Below are 25,526 nucleotides of genomic sequence, written 5' to 3'. Positions count from 1 at the left end.
ACCACTCTGGTGTATCCTTTATCAAGTCTCATTGCCTGGGAGCCCTAGGATACCACTCTGGTGTATCCTTTATCAAGTCTCATTGCCTGGGAGCCCTAGGATACCACTCTGGTGTATCCTTTATCAAGTCTCATTGCCTGGGAGCCCTAGGATACCACTCTGGTGTATCCTTTATCAAGTCTCATTGCCTGGGAGCCCTAGGATACCACTCTGGTGTATCCTTTATCAAGTCTCATTGCCTGGGAGCCCTAGGATACCACTCTGGTGTATCCTTTATCAAGTCTCATTGCCTGGGAGCCCTAGGATACCACTCTGGTGTATCCTTTATCAAGTCTCATTGCCTGGGAGCCCTAGGATACCACTCTGGTGTATCCTTTATCAAGTCTCATTGCCTGGGAGCCCTAGGATACCACTCTGGTGTATCCTTTATCAAGTCTCATTGCCTGGGAGCCCTAGGATACCACTCTGGTGTATCCTTTATCAAGTCTCATTGCCTGGGAGCCCTAGGATACCACTCTGGTGTATCCTTTATCAAGTCTCATTGCCTGGGAGCCCTAGGATACCACTCTGGTGTATCCTTTATCAAGTCTCATTGCCTGGGAGCCCTAGGATACCACTCTGGTGTATCCTTTATCAAGTCTCATTGCCTGGGAGCCCTAGGATACCACTCTGGTGTATCCTTTATCAAGTCTCATTGCCTGGGAGCCCTAGGATACCACTCTGGTGTATCCTTTATCAAGTCTCATTGCCTGGGAGCCCTAGGATACCACTCTGGTGTATCCTTTATCAAGTCTCATTGCCTGGGAGCCCTAGGATACCACTCTGGTGTATCCTTTATCAAGTCTCATTGCCTGGGAGCCCTAGGATACCACTCTGGTGTATCCTTTATCAAGTCTCATTGCCTGGGAGCCCTAGGATACCACTCTGGTGTATCCTTTATCAAGTCTCATTGCCTGGGAGCCCTAGGATACCACTCTGGTGTATCCTTTATCAAGTCTCATTGCCTGGGAGCCCTAGGATACCACTCTGGTGTATCCTTTATCAAGTCTCATTGCCTGGGAGCTCCAGGATACCACTCTAATACATGCCACCTTGTGTTGTTGAATCCTGCACAGACCTGGAAGATGAGCATATTCTTAGATGTACTAAACAATTCTGCTCGGAGCGAAGGAGGTGCCCAAGGCTAGACAAGGGGAACAGGAGTTCAGTAACTCCATGCCCTGACTGGTTGTCATTGAGGCCACTGTTGCCACAGAAACGGGGAAATGCTTAAATTCCAAGTCTTATTTGCAAATCCCAAGGCTTTTCCTTCACTGACAGTGGAAGTAATTATGCCAATAGCTCAAAGACATATTCTTATGGAATCTTATACGTCAAACTCCTTGCAAAGCCAAATCTTCATGGATCATTGAAATTAATTAATATTGAGTGGTAATTGCTGCTGAAAATTCAGGGCTTCGTGTATGGCAGGATTTCATTTGATCATTACTATGGGGTTAGGTTAGTAGATTAGCGCAGGCTGGGACGTGTTGTTCACAGTGATGAAGTGAATGCAATGAAATGGAAGATAGGAACATTGTTACCATAGAATGCTACGTTAGCCTGCCAGTAAACAAAGTCAGCCTCAGCTTCACTTTACTGACTCTGTGGGGATTCTGCTCTTGGTGTGTGCAGATAAAGCATCTCCTATGGGACCAGGTCTTTTTGGATTTTGAACTCGGATTCCATCATTCGTAGGAAAGAACCCTGTGCCAGGCCCACAGTCATATTCACAGACTGCAGTGCCACGGTTAAGAACTCAGATGCCACAGTAAGGCTGCCCAGGGCTCTAAACCGGTTCCTCATTTAAACTAGCTGTATGACCTCAGATAAGTGCCTCAACCTCTCTGAATCTCTGTAATGTCAGGGGAATGACAGGACTTATTCCATAGGATTGTTAAATAACAAAAATTCAACTGAGTAAATTTAAGGATCAAGTTGACTTTATTAAACAATCATGAATTGGGCAGCATCCATCTGGCAACTAGAAAAGAGCTTCACTGGGCTGTAGAAAAGGAAAGGTTTTGTGGAAAGGGGGAGGAAAAGGAAATTATTAGCAAAGAATGGATTGTTTCAGGCAAGGTTGCCCTCCTAAGGGGAACAGAAGGGCCCATGGGCCGGATTACCTCTTTTAGAGCTGACCAGGTGATTCCAGCTTGACTGGTTAAAGGTTACATTCCTGGGGGGTTGAGACTGCAATTAGGTTAGGTATTAAGCACAAGGGACTCCATTTTGGATCTGCTGTCTGCTTTTTAACAGGATTAAATGAGATAATGCATTTGTCATGCTGGCCATTGTACCTGGAATTTGGGAAGTACTCAGTAAATCTTAGCCATTATATTATTATTGTTCATTGGGGAAAAGAGTTTGAAAGGGAAATGAGGCTAGAGAAAAGTGGGAGATGGGAGGAATTTTGAGAAAGACAGGCAAACTGTCTTTATATTTATTCATTTTTAACCAACATTTATTGAGTAATCCCTCTGTGCCATGCTCTATTCTATGCATTTGGAATATGGTAGTGGAAAAAATAAATATTTCCGCCCTTGTGGAGCTTACCATCTACTGAGGAGACAGTTAATAAGCAGTAAGCACAATAACTAAATAAAGTATATCGTATGTTAGAATCTGATGTGTCACACAAAAAGAAAAAAGTGAAGTACAGTAAGAGGAATCAGGAGTGCTGAGGGGAGGGGAGTGGGGCTAGGTTAAATCTCGGATTCTGCTCATAACCAAAGTGGGGTAACCCTGCTGTTCAGACTGTGAGCCCTTAATGTGACTGGATTTGTTTCTATCAAGAGCACCAAACAAGAAACAAACGCTGACTGAAAATTCACTCTGTGCCCCACACTGTTCTAAGAGCGTCACAGAGGATACTTTTTAAAATTCCAACAACAGACAGACATTGTTATTACCTACATTTTACCGAAGAGAGATCTGAGGAACAGAGAAGTTAAGTACGTTGACAAAGATGACAGAGTTCATTAGTGTCATAACTATGATTCTAGCACCAGCATTCTGTGCAACTAAGCTCTACCGCACCCACAAAGCAGTGAGTTGATGTCAAAATGTAGAGACCCAGACATACTTTCAGGCCGCTGGGACAACTTGGCCTTTCAAAATTACAAAGTAAGCCCCAAATCCAATCATATCTGGATTTCCCTTTGCCCCTTTTTAAAGTGTAAATACTTTTAAGGTAAAATATGTTATCAGATATTCATATGATGACTTTAGTCATCCATTGATAGAGAAAATACAAAATGGTTAAAAGGGACTAAGTGACTATGAATTCAGTACGTGTTTTAAATCCATTTGTATTATTATTCATCTCAACAGTCCCTACTTAGGTTTTTTATTCAGAGAACAGATATGTACTATACTTGGTGTACGTATGGATTTGGGAATTCAAAGGTTTATGACCCATAGGTAAGGTCTTGAAATAAACTTTTGGTTAGATGTTTGTGGTTGTCTTTAATTGGAGATGGATGACACAGTTCAATAGGAGGGGAAAGGCAGACTTTGTTTTCGTCTATATCCATTTTCTTAGATGGAATATTGTTTCTCTAAAGAAAGGATCCCAGTTGAGAATTCTCTGATTTGAAACTGCATAAGCCTAGAAGCCTTCCTACTGGCAAACTTGTATGAAATATATAGTATATAGAGTTAGGACTGAGTGTCAATCAAGACTGATCTGTGATTGTATCCTTAGCCACATAACAGCTGGATGACCTCCCTGAGCTTCAGATTCTTTTTCCGTGAAATAGGAATCATCACCATCACCATCTCTTGGGACTGCGATAAGTAAATGAGATACTGCAAGTAAAGTACTCGGCATAATACCGGGCACACAGGCAGCATTCAGTGAGGGCAAATGATCGAAGTGAGTAGCTAGCTGGCTTATAACTTTTTGCATTCGACACAGCAAAGCCTCAGGCAACTAGTGATCAGATGTGTTTTCACCCTCAAGCATTCTGATTAGAAAAAGAAACAGAGTCATTTGTAGTAGGAATAAAGCGCTTTTAAACAACTAGCATGAAAATAGTGCAGAAGAACCAAAGGCCAATGTGCCATGATTGGTCTATTTTTTGACTAGAAGGAAGAGAAGGTAAAGCACATGCTAATTAGTGATGTCTATCTGCAGAGAAGTCAAGGAAAACAGGAGACGGAAGCAAAAGAAAGAAGGAAAGGGGAAAAAGAAATACAGGTTCCTTCTGTTACCTGCAAGTAGAAAATTCCTGTGAAACCTTTTGTGAACCAAAATGGTGTGAATCGAAATAGCAATTACCTTAGGACACATCTTGCTAACGGATGCACAAAATAAATCGAGATATAGCACAGATGCTCACAGACACAGTTCAAAGCTATGGCAGCCTGATGCTGAGATGGTGAGTGTAGTTCCTGGGGAAGGAGTTTTGTGGTGCTACTCTCACCGCACTGCCTCTCTAACGGCTCCCTGCAAAACAAACACTGAATGCTCCTCGATTTTCACCTTGTTGTGCAAAGGGAAAATCCTCTTCAGATTTCTTTCGGTTAGGAAAACGGGTACTAAAGTAGGTCTTTCGTAAAAGTGAAGTGGTATAAAACAAAATTGTTTTCTTTTTTTTGCGGTACGCGGGCCTCTCACCGTTGTGGCTTTTCCCGTTGCGGAGCACAGGCTCCGGACGCGCAGGCTCAGCGGCCAAGGCTCACGGGCTCAGCCGCTCCGCGGCATGTGGGATCTTCCCGGACCGGGGCACGAACCCGCGTCCCCGGCATCGGTAGGCGGACTCTCAACCACTGCGCCGCGAGGGAAGCCCCTAGCACAACCTTTTGAAAAGCAGGAATACCTGTAGGAGAGACTAGAAGCTGTGGCCCTGATGGTAGCTCAGAGGCAGCTGGGTGACAGGTGGGAGATATCTGATGGGGTGTAGGTTAGGGGGAGAATGGAGCCAGCAAAGAAGACAAAGATGGCAGAACAGTGCTCCTGTTTGGCTGGTGTTTCATCAGCCCTTAAAGGAACAGGCAGTTTGCATTTTCTACTCCCTGGGCCCGGTAGTATCTGGAAATGATGGCCTAAAACACCTTTGTAATAATTACGATTGTCTAATCAGTGTTTTTTATGTGCCAGGCGTGTTTTTCATATCTCATAAAGTAGATTATCCCTATTTTATAGATGCAGAAATGAAAGCTTAAAGAGGTTAAGGCCACTCAACAAATAAGTAGAAAATACGCTAGAGTCTCCTGCATATTCCATCCCTTCATAGCTCTTAGATTAAAACCAAAAAAAGTGCTGCTCTTTTGTTTTTTTTCTGTTTGCCAAACAACCAACTTTTTGAAACAAAGTCAAAAAGATAGCTATCAACTGCTACAGATCTGGTATTTGATAATTTTCAGTTAATTATGAATGGCATTTGTTTAACATTTAGGCAATTTGAAAAGGGGTTATTGTGTATTAGCAGCATTAGCAGCAAGGCTTATTTTTAAGGCTTATTTTTTCTAAGCCCCTGGAACTATGAGTCAAGGTAAATAAAGGTCCCTTGGTTAGAAAAGGGCACCAAAAGAGCCTTTGAAAAGTAGTTCAACTTGACTTTGACTTATTGTATCCTTGGGAACTTGCCCAGTTTCAAGGTGAGACTATTGAGACAGGAAGTACAAATGACAGTATAGATTATGGGGTTCCAGTTAAATCCTCATATAGAAAGGCTGAAACTATAAGGGGAGTTAGCCATGAGCTCCGAAGATAAATTAAGCAAAAGTTAGAATTGAATTATGACTTGAAATTCTCCAGTCTTTCCTTTACCAGAAAATGAGGGACCAAATAATAAATGTGTTTCCTCTGAACACTCCCTAGCAAGTTGTCTTGTAGACACCTAAAAAAACCCTGAAGTATCGATACCGTATTAATTAATTCTGTCCAAATTCCACTGATGTTAAAAAGAAAATAAAAACCATCCACTGATGTTAAAAAATAAAACCAGTTGCCTATTACCTGGTTAATTGATGACATTTGTCTGCCTATAACAATCAGCATTTTGAGAAGCTGGTATATTGTCATATAATACAAAGAACTATGGCATGAGGGGGAAAATGCTGCATGTGAAGAAGGACAAATAGACAAGTTCTAAGGTTCAACTTTCAACTCCCCTTTGTTTTCAGTTTTCGTTTTCAGGTCCTAATCTTAGCATTGGCTGCTATTTTTGTTGACCAGACAAAAGAAACCGGGGAGCTTGGTGGAAAATCAGAGTCAAGAAGGGAGGTCATTTGAAAATATAGGTAGGAAGTACTTGCCTCTAGACAATACAGCTCATGTTTTCCTTCCGAGCAGAGCATGCGTCAGCCCATCCTCCCTAAGTCATTTCAAAGTGACATTCTGGGGGCTTCCCTGGTGGCGCAGTGGTTGACAATCTGCCTGCCGATGCAGGGAACACGGGTTCGTGCCCCGGTCCGGGAAGATCCCACGTGCCGCGGAGCGGCTGGGCCCGCAAGCCATGGCCACTGAGCCTGCGTGTCCGGAGCCTGTGCTCCGCAACGGGAGAGGCCACAATAGTGAGAGGCCCGCGTACCGCCTAAAAAAAAAAAAAAGTGACGTTCTGGACATTCAGTTTTGCAGAGAATACCTTTCCTTTTCTCTGCTGGAATAAGATGTGTCTGAGTTGCCTGGAGCAGAGGGTCCTTTTCTCCCTCCACGTGGCTAGAAGAGCAAGAGTTTTTTGTAAGCAGATAATTCAGCTCTAGTGGTCGGTTTGATTCAATTAGTGATGGAGCTAACTTCAATTTCCACATTCCAGAAGGAGGGGTTGCCCTTTTCACACTGAGGCGACAGACCGTGATCCTGACTAGTTTGATCATTTCCTTGTAATTAAAGTGAAGGCTCAGACAGTGATCCTTGAGGAAGGAGCCAGTGCCCACATACACAAATACATTTGTCCAGCTGACCTCTAGTCAGCAGAGAGCATCTGAGCCAGGAAATATGTAGCACGTATAGATGTGCCAAGCACTAAAGTAGGGTGTGTTTCTTGAATAAGTAGGTGACTGATTCACTGGACTCGATGTCTAATGTCCACAGACATATTTCCCATGTACTTTGAGACATTTTAAGGCATTGCTAGACCAAACCATTGGCAGTTTGGAGATTTGTGGTGCCTTCTTTCCTTTGTTTACACATGAGCTCATTCTTGCGGATATATATAGAATTGATGATTCTTTCCGGCATTATTAGGTACTGTGGTTTGGATAGCAACTCAGGGTAGGGAAAGACAGCCAGAGCATTAAATACACCCATGCCACAGTAGTAGGCAGGCCAGAGACAGAAAGTTAGGATGTGCAGTTCCCATCAGCATTTGGAATGTTTATCCAGATAACCAAGCCCTTTGGAGAAAGTAGAGATCAACTCTTGGCTGCCAGTGGGCATGTGCAAATATATGTATTAAGATGGAAAGGCAGGAAGCAAGGGTCGTGTCTATTAGGTTATAGGACCTAAGGGCTAAAACAACCCTGATTCCCAGAGCAGGTAACTAATACTTATTTTTAGAAAACTGGCCTCACATGCACTGGGTGTGAAAAAGTACCCAAGACTCCCCCTAGGCCCCCGCTGCCAGGACATCTAACCAAGGGAGCCAGTCATTCTTTCTCAGAGACCAGCCTTTTTTAGGGCAGAAGAATGAGTCAGTATAATTGCAGTCACCTGGAAATAAAGTGCACACAGAGCTGCTTTTGTTCTCCCAGTGAAATCTTCCAAAGGGGATGCATTACTTTCCTAGCTCTCCTCCCTAAAAGGAAGACAGTTTTATGTACTATTTCCTGCACTATTTTGTTGTAACTTTCTAAAAAAAGTCACTTGTGATTTTTATGAACATGTAAAAATAAAGGCTAGTACCTCGCTGTACCCTCTGTTCCACAAAGACACTCATCTGTGTCTTGACCTCTTTTCATTAAATAGTATAAGAGCTGCACAGAGAACGGACACTTTCAATCTAACAGAGGTTCTACTAGACTTAAAACCTTAGCTCTTTTTTCTTTTTTAAAAAAGTACTTTTCTGAAGTAACTCATCATTAAAAAATTTGGTCTGAATTAGGAGTATGGGATTAACAGATACAAACTACTATACATAAAATAGGTAAGCAACAAGGATTTACTGTACAGCACAGGGAATTAGATTCAATATCTTGTAATAACCTATAATGGAATATAATCGGAAAAAAATAACTAAATCACTATGCAGTACACCTGGAACTAACACAGTATTGTAAATCAACTACACTTCATTAAGAAAATTTTGATCTGAACTCCTAGTTTTTGAAGAAAAGGACTGATCACTTTTAGTGCTGCTGTAATATTATGGTTCAGTGGCCCAGTTTTCTATTGTGTATCTCCAGCTGGATCAAGTTCACATCCCAGAGAGCTCTGTGCCCCCCTGGTGAGAGGAGGGGAAGGTGGGGGGAAACAGGAATCCCTGGAGGGGCAGCACCAAGGAGTGTGTTCTTTATAGGCTCTGGTGGTTCTATTACATATCCTAGAGCTTTGCATGTGATAGAATCCACAGATGAAGCTCATGTTGTTTGTTCCTCTGCTCAATATAGAAGGCTCTCCTTGGATTATAATACGAAACTAGTGGCTCTGACCTACTGGCTATAGGGCATATGCTCAAACTTTGTTTTTCTGGCAGTGTTACTAGTGTACTGACTTGTACTCTCTCCCTGGTCCTACTTGTGACCAACAGCGTAAGTTTCTGAGTTGACTGGAGGGGGAACTTTGCAGGTTGGCTTTAGAACAGAGAAAAGTTCCAACTCAACTACCCAAAGCTGTACAAATACAGAATAACAAATGTTCTGAAATCTGCTAGTTTCTTTAACGTGTTGAACTCATTCTTGTCCAGCATGAAGATTCAGATGCCATATTCCTTCCTGACTTACTTTTATCTTCTCTCTTTATCCCTGGTTTAAGAAAGATATGTAACTGTTCTGCTATACAGTGGAAAGAACAGGGGACTCTAAAGTTAGAAAAACCCAAGTTTGAATTTCAGCTTTGCCGTATATTAGCTATGTGATATTAGGCAAACTTGTTAACCTCTTAGAGTCCCTGTTGACTCATGTGTAAAATTGGAACAAATAGTGTGGCATGGAGGAGAGACAGTTCTTTTTAGAAGCAGAGGAAATGAGTTTAAATCCTAGTTCCTCAGCCTCTTGGAGCCTAAGAAAGTGTTAGTATTCACTTCATATGGCCATATTGAGGATTAAGCACTGTCTCTGGCTTTAGAGTGTGTAAGCGTTAGATGGAGTAGATGTGTGAAAGTTGCTGGAGCTATGCCTATAGGACAGCGAGGACTACACGAGTTTAATTTCCTTGTTCATTATTTGGGCAGCTTTGTAGAGGTCAAACCTCCTTTCTTTTTCAGGAGCTAAGGACCCTGCCCGTATTGTCAGTAAGCGTTTTGAACTGGAGGCCCAGAACAGGTCCGGACACATTTATCACCGTGCCTGGATTCTCCAGTGTCTTAATCTATGTGGGCTACTATAACAAAATGCCGTAGACTGGGTGGCTTATAAATGACAGCAATTTATTTCTCATAGTTCTGGAGGCTGGCAGGTCCAAGATCAAGATGCTGATGGATTCAGTGTCTGGCGAGAGCCTACTTTCGGTTCACAGTTGATCCTCACAGGGAGGAAAAGGCAAGGGACCTCTTCTCTAAGGTCACAAATCCCATTCATGAAGGTTCCACTCTTATAAACTAATTACCCTGAAGGCCTCCACCTGTTTATACCATCACATTGGGGATTAGGATTTCAGCACATGGATTTTGGGGAGACACAAACATTCAGTCTATAACATACAAGGTGAGGGTAAGATCTTAGAAACATAGGAAAATACACATGATAAGTAGTTTATGGATATTACCGTAAAATATGTGGTATGTCACTATGTCATCCCTCACTCACAATGTATAGTTGACCGTGCTGCGCAAAGCTGCATTGACCATGGTGCATCACGCAGCTTTTGCATCGGTCTCTAACCAGACTTCCAACCCTACCACTTTGGCACAGCGGGGTGGTGCGCCATCCTGATAGAATCACTCTGGACGCCCATCAGCTACAGGCATTATTTAGTCACTTAAATGGGGCAAACGTGTACCTGTGTTTCCAGACTCCATGGCCATCCTATGGTGAAGTTTCAGCATTTGAATAAGATGAAGGGCATTTGCTCTGCTTTCTATACTGCAGAAGTAACAAAAGCATGGTAGCAGCTTGTTTTTCTGGAGACTTGAGGGCACAGAGTCCACCCATGACTGGTATTTCAGAGGCAGTTGCTGAGAGGACCTCCTGCTAAGAAATGTTTTCCCTGTACACCCCATTTACATATATTTAGTGATTTTCTTTTTGTTTGTTTTGCCTTAAGCCGATGAATTACTGAGATCCCGTACAATGAATTATAGAGAACTCTTACCAAATTCACTTCAGTGTTTAGAGGCTGATCAGATGGAGAAAGATAGAGGGACGATAAGAAGGACTAGCCACTGAGGCAGGAGAAGAAGCAAGAGAGTGTGATGTTCCACATCCGAGTAAAGAAAGTGTTTCAAGGAGGGAGTGACCAACTATGCCAAATACTGCTCATAGGTCAAGTAAGATGAAGATTAAGAGCTGGGCGTGGATTTGGCCGCATGACTACCAGAGCCCGTGATAAGGGCAGTTGTTAGTGTTGGGGCCAAAGACTTACCGGAGTGGATTGGAGAGGATGGGAGAAGAGGATATTGATTACGGACAACTCTTTCAGAGCGTTGCCATTCTTTTATTTGTGTTGCCGCACTCAGTGTAAGATAGTTTATAAAATCATCGTGTCTATAGACATCCTACTAGTGATGTAGAATCGGCGCTATCCCTGATCTCTGTTTGCTCTGATCATTGCTTTACAAAGAACACAGTGCTCAAGCCAACCTATGGAAGCTAAGGGCCTAGATGGCTTCTAAGGTTTCTCCCCATTGAACCGTTGTGGAGTGTTACATTTCCCAGCACTTCCTGCCAGATGGTCCTTGGGACTGCACTTATTTCTTGTGTGCTTGTGAATGTGAGGCATAGTTTTTACAAAGTGATGTAGGTATATGCTATTAGGATCCAACAGAGTAAAGGGAGGGCTAAGTGAATTGACACAGTCACAGCCGGAAGAGGAACCTTATCCAGGACAGGTATGTCTAGGTGCCCCTCTATTCCCTACCCTAAACCCCATCATATTAGGCCAGATGGAAGTGGGTAATCTTAGGGGCTATACCTCATAATAGCCTTGCTTTCCACATGGGAAACCTACTTTAGAGGAACCTTTTAAGGTGAATTCTTGCATACTTGCCCAGGAGGTAGTGCCACTTACATGATTTCCCTGCTATGAAAATTCTTTCTTCAATTTTCTGGAAAACACAATTGAGGAGACTGTCATTATTGAAAAAGAGCACATTTCCCCATCCATACTGTACCTGCTTGTGTGTATTTTTCCAAGCATTTCAATCTTTCTCCCCACTGCATTATTCTTTTTTTTTAAGATCAGCTTTTCTCATTATAGTTCATGGCATTCTGTTTTATGTCATTGTAACCCTGACTGCTATGTAAAAGTGGGTCCTGTAGTGTAGGAAGCCTGATTATAATCAACAGATAAATCTGTTTTCTGGGAACTGTGCATTCCACAGCAGCCCCAGCATATATGATTCTGAAATAATCTCTTTGCTTTTTTCCCCAAACGGAAAGCAGTCAAGTCAACCAGTTTATTCTTCCAGTATTGCAAGAGAACTCCCATGCATTTCCCAATCTTTTTTTTAAGCTGCTGTTGTAAAGTTTAGTGTGCTTTGGGATGCGTCATCTCTTATTTCTTAAGGGTCAACTGTGCTGAGAGAGAGAAGGTCAACCTAAATAGCTCTCAGATTTCATTCCGGGAAATTCCAGGCCCTAGCTCAGCTTGTTCTGTGCATGTCCACCTACCAAGGCTAGGCCCTCTGTTGTTGCAGCTGTTGCTGAGTACTGAGCCCGTTTATTCCCTTCCTGTAAGAGTTACCCAGATGCTTTTTCCTATTCCTGCTCAGTTTTTACAAATTTATCAAACAGTTTGAATCTCACAGGGCTTTGGAATACATACCTCTAATGTCTAATGGCTTTTCAAAACTCAGATGCAATCCTAGCAGCAAACTATCAGGGATCAATTATCTTACGTAGTTCAACCTCTGCCATTTTGTAGGTGCCTCCATGCAGAATGGGGGAAATGGAGTGAGGAGGTAGAATGAGCACCTGGAAGGTTTCTTTCATTGAACCGCTCTCTCCCCGACCATGCTGTGGCAGAGACCTAGACAGTCTTAGGACTGAAGGAGAACTCAGCGTCAGAGCCTTGACTCAGTTCCTTTGTCCTAAGATAAGAAGAATTGTAGTGACTTGCCCAAGGTCATCTGGCTAATTTTGTCATTATCCTCTTGTAATATTTGATACAGTTGATCTTGGAAAAAGAATCTCAAGGTGATAAACAAGGAGTTCCTTTGTACAAAGAAGTTTTTGTCCTTGTTATTATTTACCATGGAACACTGTGTTTGTTGGTGATAGTTTGAATATAGCCTGTTCTTTCTTACTTGTCAGAAGTCTGTATTTTGATAAGATAGAAATATATATTTATACTATATCTATATAAACACTCATACACATGCAGGTGTGTTTTGCTCCTATTAATAGTTCCTTTCTCTGCAGTGACAGGAGGCAAATGCATCTGAATTTGTACAAAATGAAAACATCAAAGTTGTAAAATAAATTGATCCAATATATACTGTATGAGGCATTTAAGTTCTGACAAGTCATGTGTGATGTAAGCTACAAGAATATGAAATGGTACACGAGTCTCCTTTTTTTCATAAAGCTAGAGCAAAAATAAAGTGTTCTAAAATAAAGGAGAATGTTATTTAAAAATTCAGTCCTCACCTTTTACCCTTTCTTTTCCCTTTGCCTGAAAAACTGCAGCACTCTCCTTAATCTTCTTGAGTTTTAATCCTGTGATTTAAAAATGCCTCTGCTTGTTTCTTGGGACAGTAATCACACCATTTTGTTTTCATCATCTTTTAGAGACATTGGGTTTCTGGGCAGATTTGGGCCAGAATTCATCAGCTGAATCTTTTACTTGCTGGCTAATACTGACTCTAAGGAAGGAGATCGAACTTTGCTGACATTTCCCCCAGCTCTCTACAGTGCATTAATCAATTTACTTGTCAGTAGTTAATAACGGGCACCCTGGAGTCAGATTGCATGGGTTGGAATCCAGGCTCTACCTCTTTGTTAGCAAGGCAATCTTGGGTTAGTCATTCAAACTATCTGAGCCTCACTTTTCCATTTTTAAAAACTGTGGATAATAATATCAACTCTCATACAGGATTTTTGGAAAGGTCAAATGATATAATCCATATGAAGCAATTATTCTCTGGTGCAAATTGAAAGCTCTATAAAGGATTGCTATTATTATGATTATATATGAGATTAAGTGTTCTTAATTTAGAGAGATGGAGAAGGTCAGATTACCTAGATTTTCCAAAAGGTGCACCTGAATGGAACTGTGGCCCTTAATGGCCAGCCCACACAGGTGTTCACAGCTTTTCTACGGACCTGTCAGTCATGGAGCTGTTATTCTCTCTGCTCTCTTGACTTTGAAAGGACGAAGAGGAAGGCTCATTGTTAGCCACTGAAGGATATCCATTGGCCAGAGTACATCTGACCATGACCTCTTATGGAACAAAAAAAATCATTCTTTATTCATGTTCTAACTTCCTCTCCAGGAAGTAAAACAATGCAGCAGACAACAACCTTCTGTCTAAGGTGAGTTCAGGCTAGATAAACAGATAAATAGACAGAGCTGTGCCCAGTTTTCTTCCTTTCTCACATTCTTATGAAGGTATGGTAAGATTGTTGGTCTAAAGTTCCTATCTCTCAGGGTGAATGCCCTGTGCATACATTTAAAATTCACTCATGTTCCTTCTCAGCAAACCACTCACCATCCCCCAAGGGGCTACTCTGATTTGTTCCATTTTGTATTAGTTTTCTAGAACTTCATTAAATCATAAAGTATGTTCTATTCTTCAGTGTCTACCCTTCTTCAGACTGTTGGGGGAGTTTGGTGGCATGTCTTATGCAGAGATACCAAGTTTATAAGTCACTAGTGTATCTTTCTTTTTTTTCCTGTCCTCAAATGTCACTGCTGGGTAGAACTACCATTATTGAAAGGCTGGAATATGTGTAAGTGGGTACTCAAAATATATTCTCCGGTAGACAGAATGATACATTTGAGTCAGCTGTGGTTGAAATGCATCATTTTGTATCATTCAGGTAACTTTGGGCTTTTAAATTTCAATGAAACAGTCTAGAAATCGAATAGCCATATAAGTATCCGTTTTTGTATTTAAAAGAGGTTGTAGGGGGCTTCCCTGGTGGCTCAGTGGTTGAGAGTCCGCCTGCCGATGCAGGGGACGCAGGTTCGTGCCCCGGTCGGGGAAGATCCCACATGCCGCGGAGCGGCTGGGCCCGTGAGTCATGGCCGCTGAGCCTGCGCATCTGGAGCCTGTGCTCCGCAACGGGAGAGGCCACAACAGTGAGAGGCCCGCGTACCGCAAAGAAAAAAAAAAAAAAAAAAAAAGAGGGTGTAGGGAGTGCCAGGTAATCTAGCAAACCTGGGAAGTGGTGAGGAATGTTCTGGTGCACCCTGGTATCAGTTGAGTTGTTGAGTTGTTTGCTTACCAAGGGTTAGTTACTTGAGTTTGTCTTGGTTCTCAAACTTGTATATGCCAGGTATGCTATTATTTTACTTACATACTTTAAAAATTATATAAGTTGGTGAAATGCGAAGGCAAAAAAAAAAGAGGCATATTGATTTTATGGCAACTAAATTTTTACATTATGGAAAGGCACAATGCATTTAGGTGACTAAAAAGCCTGTCCAGTTAAGTATGGATGAGACAATTGTTAAAGGGAAAAACTGTATGTAGGAAAAATCAGAACGATCTAGAATTACGCACAATGATGGCTTTACATGTGTCTTTGTCTTAAGGCAAAACAACTAGAAATGTATGGGGCAGTTTATGCAACAAAGACAAAGAAAACCGGGGGAGGACCCGTGATCAAAGACAAGGCCAGTTCAGAAAAATTGGTGCGTTTATGTTCATCTCTGTATGTGTTATTTTTCAGCTTTTCATTGCAGAAATATTAACCACATACAAAGTAAACACAACAACAAAACGAACCTCCATATACCCGTCATGCAGCTTCAATAATTACCAACTTTCTGCCTTGCCTGTATTGTTACGCATGCTTCCACCTACTCTCAACTCAATCGCATTATTTTTCCTTGGTTCCTTTTATTTATTTACTTTTCTGGAGGTAAAATTTACATACTTTGAAATGCACAGATCTTAGCCATGCAATTTTGACAAACAGATAGACTTTTGTAATACACACCCTTACCACAATCTAGAACATTTCCATCTCCTTCAAAACTTCCCTCATGCCCCTTCCCAGGGAATCCCCAGATGTGACCACTTTTCTAATTTTTTTTTTCATTTAGTTTCGTTTTCTAGAACTTCATAGAAATGAAATCGTGTAGTATGTACTCTTTTGTGTCTGGCCTTCTTTGGCTCAGCATAACGTTGGTTGAGACCCACCCGGCTGTGAGCGAGCTGAAACCACGTTGTGAGAGTCAGTGGTATGCATCTCTTCCCAACTCTGCAATCACTGTCAACTCGAAATGGGAATATTCAAGTGGGAATGTTTACATCATGGAAATTGGCAAACAGTACAAATCAGGGTTTTCTCTACCCTGAAGAGTCACTTGTCAGCACATCACTGGCTTCACTCATGTGGTCAGGTGAATCAGTAAAATAATCCTTTATATTGCAGACTAGTATTTTTTTTTTTTTTTTTTTTTTTTTGCGGTACGCGGGCCTCCCACTGTTGTGGCCTCTCCCGTTGTGGAGCACAGGTTCCGGACACGCAGGCTCAGCGGCCATGGCTCACGGGCCCAGCCGCTCCGCGGCATGTGGGATCTTCCCGGACCAGGGCACGAACCCGTGTCCCCTGCATCGGCAGGCGGACTCTCAACCACTGCGCCACCAGGGAAGCCCTAGTATTTCTTTATAGAGATACACCAGAAATAATTTATCAGTATATTGTATAGATATATTGCAGATTGTGTTGATGCATATTTGTATTGTTTCCGGTTTGGGGCTATTGTGAATAAAGTGGCTATGAATGTTCTTGTATAAGTCTTTCTATGGACATATGTTTTTCTTTATTTTAGATAAATACCTAGGAGTCGAATTGCATATAATTTTAACTGAAAATTAAATGTTCAGGGTATGGAGGCATCTTTATTTAAATGATTTTTATATTAATGAACTTTAAATTGACTGATCCACTGACCTAGTCCAGATCATATCAGGTAAGGCTACACATTCTCATGAAGGTGTTTATTTTAAAAAATAATAAAATAAGGCACACATACAGAAACAGAATAAAATGCAAAACAGACAAAAATGTACAACCCAGTGAATTATTACAAAGTGATCATCTGTATCAAGGAATAGAACATTTTCAGCATCTCAAAAGTTCCCTTTTCCTCCCATCCAGTTATTACCTCCTTTATCCCTCCTTCACAAAGATTATCATTATCCTGACTTTATAGTGTCACTTCCTTGCTTTTCTTTAGAGTTTTATCACCTGCATATGTGTTTCTAAATGCAATAATTTAGTAATGATGGCTTTCAAATGAAATCACTCATTCTTTTGTGTCTGGTACCTTTTGCTAAAAATTATATTTGTAAAAATGTGTGCTTTTTTTATGTTGTTGCATGTAACAACTTGTTAATTTTAATTGCTTTATAATATTCTGTTGTACGAGTATTCTTTTTTTCTCTAATGCCATAAAAATTTGGGAGTCCTCAGTTTGGGGAAATGATAAATAATGCTACTGTGAACATTCTTGTATATGAATCCTGATGCATATTTATATAATTTTCTGCATCCATATGTGGATTTGTTGGGTCATAGAGTATTATCTTAGTCAGTTTGAGCCACTATAACAAATTACCATAAACTGGGTGGCTTGAATGACAAACATTTATTTCTCATAGTTCTGGAGGCTGGGAAGTCCAAGATCAAGGCGCCGGCATATCCACTGTCTGGTCAGAGCTCACTTCCTGGTTTGCCAGTGGCCGTCTTCTTGCTGTGTCCTCACAGGGCAGAGGGCAGAGAGCAGTGAGAGGAAGCAAGCTCTCATGTCTCTCTTCTTACAAGGGGCATTAATCCCATTACGAGGACTTCACTCTCCTGACCTTGTTATCTCCCAAAGGCCCCACCTCCTAATACCATCCCATTTGGGTTAGGACTTCTAACATATGAATTTTAGGGGAAAATAAATATACAGTCCATAGCAGGTATGTACCTCTTCATCTTTAGTAAGTGATACCAGAATGTCTTCCAAGTGTACTTATTTATGCTCACTCGGAATGCATGAGAATTTTCATTTTGCAATATTCTCTTTTGCTTTCCTCCTTAATTTTAGTCATTTTATGGATATATGGTTGTTGGTCAACAGAAAAAAAATGTTCCTCTTTATCCCTTGCAGTACTTTTTGCCTTAAAATCTGCTCACTTTGACATTAAGATGGCTATTTTTTTCTTGTTTAATGTTTGCAAATTCTATCTTTTTCATCCTTTAATTCTTTGTCTACATCTCTCTTATATATAGCAATAGCATTAAAAAATTCAGTCTAATAAGCCACCTTTTAATTGGAGCATTTAACATTTATCTTTAATATAATTTCTGATCTACTTGGATTTAAATCTACCATTTTATTATGTTCATTTCTATTTGTCCTAATAGCCCTGCGTTTCTTTTCTCTTTCTTTTGGGTTAATACTTTTTAAAGTTTTCCCATTTTACATACTCTTTAGTGTTATCCTAGGGGTTGCAGCATGTATCCTTAACTTATCAAAGTATAATATTAATTGTTACTTTTAACCTATTTCCGGAAAGTAAAATAATCTTAGAGCATTTTAATGCTATTTACCCTTCCAACTAAATGCTACTTGTGTTGTTAGTTTTAATTATTATTTTATATAGTCAATATTCAAATATATTTACTCACACATTTACCATTTTATTTGCTATTTCTTCTTCTAATTTTCTTTTTGTTTGTTTTTTACATTTCATCTGGTTTCATTTTTTTCCACCTAAAGAATGCTCTTGGATATTTCTTTTAATATTGGTCTGTTGGTAATGAATTCTCTCAATTCTTATCTAAAAATGTTTCTATTTCACCTTCATTAGAATTATAAATTAGCACTTGTTTTCTTTCAGCACTGTAAATATATCATTATCTCTCGCTTTTATTGTGGGTTTTATTTTTTTTTATTGTTTGTTTGTTTTGAGAAGTGAACACTCAGTGTAATTGTTGCTCCTTTTAAGGTAATTTGTGTTTTTTCTCTCCTGTTTTGTTCTTGACCATAATCAGTTTTACTAAGAAGTGCTTAAACATGTATTTCTTTTTATTTAAACTTCTTGAGTTTTTTGGGTTTCTTGAATCTGTGTCTTAGAATATTCAGTTTTGGACTATTTTCTACCATTGCTCAAATGTTACTTCTGACCCATATTCTCCTCCCCCCCCCTTTATCTGGGACTATGATTTACACCCAGTTTAGACCTTCTCATTCTATTCTCCAGTCCTCTTAACCTTTCTTCTGTATTTTTTCCTCTTTTTTTTCTCTTTGTCCTTCTTTCTAAATTGTTTCTTCTGATTTATATATCACTTAACTAATTCTCTCTTCATTACTTCTAAGCTTGTGTTAAACCCATCCTTGGGTTCTTAATGTTGTTGACTGTATTTTTGATTTCTAGAATTTCTGTGTGTGTTTAAGAATGTACCATGTCCTTTTTTATGGTTTCCAGCTATATTGAAATTCTCAATTGTATCTTTATAGCCTTAATTATAGTAATCATAGTTATTTTAAAGTCTGTGTTTGATGACACCAACATCTGCAGCCCCTGTAGGCCTTTTAAATTGCCTGTTGTTTCTGCTGGTTCTCATTTATTTTATCTTGCACTGTCACATGTGTGAATGTATTTGATTTCAACACAGACATTGTACTTAAAAATTGTAGAAATTGAGACCTAGTATAGCGTCTTTCTCTAGAGATTATTTCTTTCGCTTCAACAGTGGCCTCTGGACACTAGCCATCTGGGATCACCTCCATTTAATTTCTGGGACTGAGAGGATTGAAAGCTTGGCTATAGTTTCAATGAAGGACCACTTTTGGTTCACTCTTACTCCTAAGGGACAACTCTTCAGAGTCCTAACCCAAAGTACGTGGAATAGATCAGCACCTCCCTGTACTCCCACGTAGGTCCTGGAGTCCAGCTGTTGTCCACCTATTCCTGGGATGTTGTCCAGAACACTGTTCAGCCTCTTGGTCCCTTAGCAGCCCCAGGGGAAAAGTGAGCCAAATCCTGACCTTGTATCTCTTGATTTCTCTCTTCTTCTGGATGATGGATTGGTAATTACTTACTATCTTGTTGAGTCTCCAGTGCCTTAAAGCGAATGCTTGTTTACATCTTGTACAAGGTTGTCTGAATTATGGACTCTCGTTACTACAAATGTAAGTCTGGAGCTCTTTTAGCATCTAATTCTGCATTACATACAATTGAAGAAGTATCTATCCTTGAAAAGCTCCCAGTATGTTTAGGAATACAAAGTGTGTGATGTAGATTTAAAGGAAGAATACATATGGAAAATCTCTAAAGCTAAAGTGAAGGGAATTAAGGGTGGGCTGGAGCCACTAAGGACCTGATCCTGCTTTTTCTGTGTGACTGTGGTCTTCTCCTTTCATTCCACATTCTATATTTGCCTGGTCTCATTCACTAGTCATGGTTTTAGCCTTATTGCTAAACATGCAGTCTGACCGCTTTACCTCTTTTGAGCTTAACAGGTACAACCCTCACTGTCTATGTATATATTACCACAAGATTTTCACAGGTACCTCACGTGCAGTGTGTTTAAACCTATAGTCTTTCTAGATTTTTGCCACCCCATTTAATAGTAAGGTATTGTTTTTTTTATCTATATGAGAAACTTAATTTTCTTTATTAAGAAACTTTTAGTGTAAAAAACTTCATAAATTTTATTAACTTCACTAGATTCTGATTACTTTGCACATTTTCTAAACCACTTTATATGATCATAGCTTTAAAGTACTGAACATTTCTGTCAACTGTTTTACCTGAAAACTGGATAAGAAATGTTTAATGATACTAACCTTACTTCATATTAAACGATTATTTGGGTTATAAGCATATACAAGTGCTTTGGATTAATTTTTGTATTATACAGTATTGTGGTAGACATTTAATAATTTTTTCTTTCATTTGGTGGCTTGTAATTTATTAAAATATTTTATTAAATATTCTGGAAATAACCTTAATAATAAATGATTACTTTTCTATTTTATGAAATACCTATTTGATGAACTGTAAGCAATTATGAAAAGTTATCCATCTGAGGAATTTTAACAAAATAGGTAAATATCCTTTATTGTAATACTAAGTGAAAAAGGACAAAACTCTGTATCACTATAATTGTATCCCTCTGTATGTATATGTGTGTGTGTATGCATGTGCACATTTATCTTTCTTAGAGAAACCTTTCACTCTTAAATTTACTTGAAAGTGAGGATATATTCTTCCCTTTTTTTTTTTTTCGTCGCGGTACGCAGGCCTCTCACTGTTGCGGCCCCTCCCGTTGCGGAGCACAGGCTCCGGACGCGCAGGCTCAGCGGCCATGGCTCACGGGTCCAGCCGCTCCGCGGCATGTGGGATCTTCCCGGACCGGGGCACGAACCTGTATCCCCTGCATCGGCAGGCGGACTCTCAACCACTGCGCCACCAGGGAAGCCCTATTTTTCCCTTTTGCATTCAGAGATTAATTGAGAAAACTGTAAAATACTTGGCACAATTATTTCACTTGGGACATTTTTGTAAAGAAAGAAAAAAGCTGAGTGGTAGGCCAGAAAAGCAGATAATTCTGTAATGAATTTCATTGACTGTACACTAATGGATTCCAGGGTACAATCTGAAAATTGGATGTAGAGCAAAATGGATTTAAACTGCAGGATGAGACCCATTATTAGATCAACTAATCAGTTTATGAAAATTAGCATTAAAAATAAAATAGCAAATATCAAAATACATCATATGTGTTAGGGTACGTATTATGTGTCAAACATTTGTTCAGTTATACTCACGCATGTGTAGTTTCATTACGTCATGGTAAAATGTACATCATGTGCTGACTATAAAAATTAAACCTTGTTCATCGTGTACGTGTGTGTGTGTTTGTAACCCATTGGAGTTCAACAGTAATCCAATGGATGATGTAGCAGAACAGTAAAGACCTGGAGTGTGAATTAAGTGTACAGAAGGCTGGACTTGTGGAGAGAATGAACTGAAATACATAGAGTGTATGTGAATTATACTTTATTGCATTTAGCTTAAAGTGTATAGCTCTCAATGAAGGCTACAAGATAACATCAATGAGTCTGTTTCTGTTTCATAAACAAGTTCATTTGTGTCATATTTTAGATTCCACATATAAGTGATATCATATGGTATTTGTCTTTCTGACTTACTTCACTTAGTATGATAATCTCTAGGTCCATCCATGTTGCTGCAAATGGCATTATTTTGTTCTTTTTTATGGCTGAGTAGTATTTCATTGTATATATGTACCACATCTTTATCCATTCACCTATTGACGGACATTTAGGTAACTTCCATGTCTTGGCTATTGTGAACAGTGCTGCTATGAATGTAGGGGTGCATGTATCTTTTGAATTATAGTTGTTGTTTTTTTTTGTAATTTTATTTATTTATTTATTTTTGGGTCTTCGTTTCTGCATGTGGGCTTTCTCTAGTTGCAGCGAGTAGGGGCCACTCTTCATCACGGTGCGCGGGCCTCTCACTGTCGCAGCCTCTCTTGTTGTGGAGCACAAGCTCCAGACACGCAGGCTCAGTTGTCGTGGTTCATGGGCCTAGTTGTTCTGCGGCATGTGGGATCTTCCCAGACCAGGGCTCGAACCCGTGTCCCCTGCATTGGCAGGCAGATTCTCAACCACTGTGCCACCAGGGAAGCCCCTGAATTATAGTTTTGTCTGGATACATGCCCGGCAGTGGGATTGCTGGATCATATCGCAACTCTATTTTTAGTTTTTTGAGGAACCTCCATATTGTTTTCCATAGCGGCTGCACCAACTTACTTTCCCACCAGTAATCATTACACTATCTTTGATATGCCATGTCAAAAGTCCTAGAAGCCTGGTAAGCTTGACCATGGCCCACCTCAGAGGATAAACCTTACATTGAACTGAAGCCTTCTACCTGTTGTCCTTGTATTATTCTATTCAGCATAGCTCAGACTTTGGAAATGTCTAGGATATTGTATTCTATGGATTGCCTAGGAAAGGAGAGAGATGGAATCTAACACACATCTCCAGATAAGGAAGGATAGCATTTTAAATTGTACTTCAAATCTCTGAAGTACAAGAGTTGGGGCAAGTCCTTGCTTGCCTGGATTGAGGACAGTATTGCTCTAGCCCTGCCTTCATTAATCCCATTCTCAGTTGTAGGAAAGAGGTCTTTGCAACAGATATGTCGTATAACAATCTTAAAATAGCTTTGCCTAAAGCATGGAGACATGGATATACAATGATCCAAAGCAAGGTGGGAAAATATGATACAAAATTATCAAAAGAGATACTTAAAAACTGGGTTTGTGATATTGAACTCCTTACCATATTAGAGGGTTACTGATGTGTCAGATTTGACCTGTTTGGACTGAATGCTTCTATTCTCACCAAATTCATATATTGAAGCCCTAACCTCCCAATGTTATGGCATTTGAAGGTGGGGTCTTTGGGAGGTAATTAGGTTTAGATGAGATCATACGGGTGGAACCCCCACAACGGAATTAGTAGCTTTTTCAGAAGAGAAAGAGATCAGAGTGCAGTTTCTCTCTCTCTCTCTCTCTCTCTCTCTCTCTCTCTCTCTCCATCTCCCATGTGAGGATATAGCAAGAAATCAGCTATTTGCGAGTCAGAAAGAAGGCCCTCACCAACAACCAAATCTGCTGGCACCATCTTAGACTTCCTAGCTGCCAGAAAAGTGAGAAATAAATGTCTGTTGTTGAAGTCACCCAGCCCATGGTATTTTGTTGTAGCAGTTCAAGCTGAGCTGCTTAGAATTCCATTGTATATATGTACCACATCTTTATCCATTCATCTGTTGATGGACATTTAGGTTACTTCCATGTCTTGGCTATTATGGATAGTGCTGCTATGAGCATAGGGATGCATATATCTTTTGAATTATAGTTTTGTCTTATAAGAAGTAAGGAATGTTTTCTCTTCTCTGTCTGTTGGAGAGCTGGAGTATGAGCTGAACTAGCCTGAGTCTGACCTGAAATGGGAGGACACGGTACACTGTAATTGTTCCTGGCATTTGTTTAGCTAGTGCTCATTAAATTCTGCGGTTTCTCCAGCAGCTGTTACCATAGCTATTGGAACAGGGTTAGAGCAGAGTGACAGACACTGAGTAGTATCTATGAAGCTAATATTAAACATATTTAAAATAATCTCTGGGGACTTCTGGAATTTGTTAGGAGGAATTTTAAGAAATGCTCTACATTTTATAACAGTTGATAAAATAAATGCTATGATGCTGATGATAACAATGATGACCCTGATATAACCTGGGAAATTTGGCTTTTCTTGTTTATTCTTTTATATCTAGTCCTGAATTCCTACTTAGATGTCCTTTTTAAAATTTTATTTTTAATTTTAGCACAGAGACAATTTACACATTTTTATTCTTGGGGCCTGGAACATTCATTATATGTCTGATGGTGGTATTGGTGATGATCAAACCAGATAGCAGAGAGGTAGGCATCTTTTCAGGTAGGAAAAACAAATGGCCTGCCTTCTTTTAGAACTTTTCATGATGCTCAAAGCTGAAGTTTTCCCCTTGTATAGCTAATTATAAACTTCCTGTTACATGAGTTTCTAAGGGGTGGACCATCTTGACCTTTTAATTATTAATGTCTTTTCTCAAATTACAATTATATTCTTTTTTTTTTTTTTTTGCGGTAGGCGGGCCTCTCACTGTTGTGGCCTCTCCCGTTGCGGAGCACAGGCTCCGGACGTGCAGGCTCAGCGGCCATGGCTCACGGGCGCAGCCGCTCCGTGGCATGTGGGATCTTCCCGAACCAGGGCACGAACCCGTGTCCCCTGCATCGACAGGTGGACTCTCAACCACTGCGCCACCAGGGAAGCCCTAGAATTGCATTCTTAATCCTCGTCCTGCTAACTGGCAATTTTCTGATAGACTGAGTTTTCATTATTCCTTATTTCATTAATTGCAACTTGTATAATAATAGAATCTTCAGAACAGCACTTTACCAACTGCAAAAGTTATCAAGTGCTAATGAGCCCTTTTAAATGGCTTGTTAATTCACTGCAAGGCTTTCTAAGGTTCCATATTTCCTTTATTATTTCCCTATTTTTCTACATATTCTTTTTTAACAAGTATTCTTTGAGATAATTTTAAATGTTCTTGGAAAAATTAATATATTAGATGGCCTTCAAGAGGGAGGGGATATGGGGACATATGGCTGCATATGGGTGATTCACTTTGTTGTACAACAGAAACTAACACAGTACTGTGAAGCAATTATACTCCAATAAAGATCTATTAAAAATATATATATATATTTGGTGACTGTCCAGGTCACCAAATATATATTTGATGGTCTTCTATATGTCAAGTATGCTCACATGGTCATCTTAGTTATTCTTTCAACAAGACCTGTGAGTAAGTGCTTCTTACTCCTCTCTAGCAAAGGGAAACGAGGACAAAAAATGCTAAGTGATGTGCTCAGCGTGGGGTAAGGATTTGAGTTCAAGTTTTCTGTCTTCAAATCTTGTGTTCATCATTATAGAGAGCTCAAGGTGCTATGTTAAATGTTTACTGTAAAGACAAAATAAATGTGGAAAAAAGAAGTGGCCCATAAATAAATAACAATGGAAGGACTTTCCCCCATCAGATGCCCTCATTGGCTTTCCTCATCTGACTTCACTTTTCTTCATTATTCTACTCATTTCTTGCCTTTAATCTGACATAACTTTTCTTTTTTTCATCTTTTTCTTTTCCAGTTTTCCAACTAATATCCTGGAGTTATGTAGGAATAATTCAATTACCCAGATAATTGATCCATGTCCATATTTACCTATTAGCATTCTATTTCCACTAGATTTCATAAAATTTGAATTTAAGATAATGAAAAATACCACTTTAGAATGGTTTTTGTGTAACTGGTATAAACCTGATCACCTACCTGGGGTACAAATATAATCATGCCTTATTTTTTTAATTAATTGCTCAAGACGCTGCTTCTGCCCTTCAGGAGAATATCCTATG

At 40.0% G+C, this 25,526-nt stretch overlaps 1 long non-coding RNA gene across 1 annotated transcript in view; it reads left to right on the top strand.

The window, feature by feature from the left end:
- The first annotated feature begins 965 nt into the window (after nt 1–965).
- The window catches only part of LOC149748034 (uncharacterized), a 72,012-nt gene continuing 47,451 nt past the window's right edge, over nt 966–25,526 (top strand). Inside the window, exon 1 of the long non-coding RNA XR_016394980.1 lies at nt 966–25,526. This exon is cut by the window's right edge and continues 17,930 nt beyond it. This is a non-coding gene — a long non-coding RNA (uncharacterized LOC149748034).

The sequence above is a fragment of the Delphinapterus leucas genome, chromosome 11, assembly GCF_059928025.1.
Source record: "Delphinapterus leucas isolate spDelLeu-1000000601 "Yukka" chromosome 11, BTC_Dleu_Yukka2, whole genome shotgun sequence".
Classification (NCBI taxonomy): Eukaryota; Metazoa; Chordata; class Mammalia; order Artiodactyla; family Monodontidae; genus Delphinapterus; species Delphinapterus leucas.
This window is presented reverse-complemented; position numbering and strand designations above follow the sequence as displayed.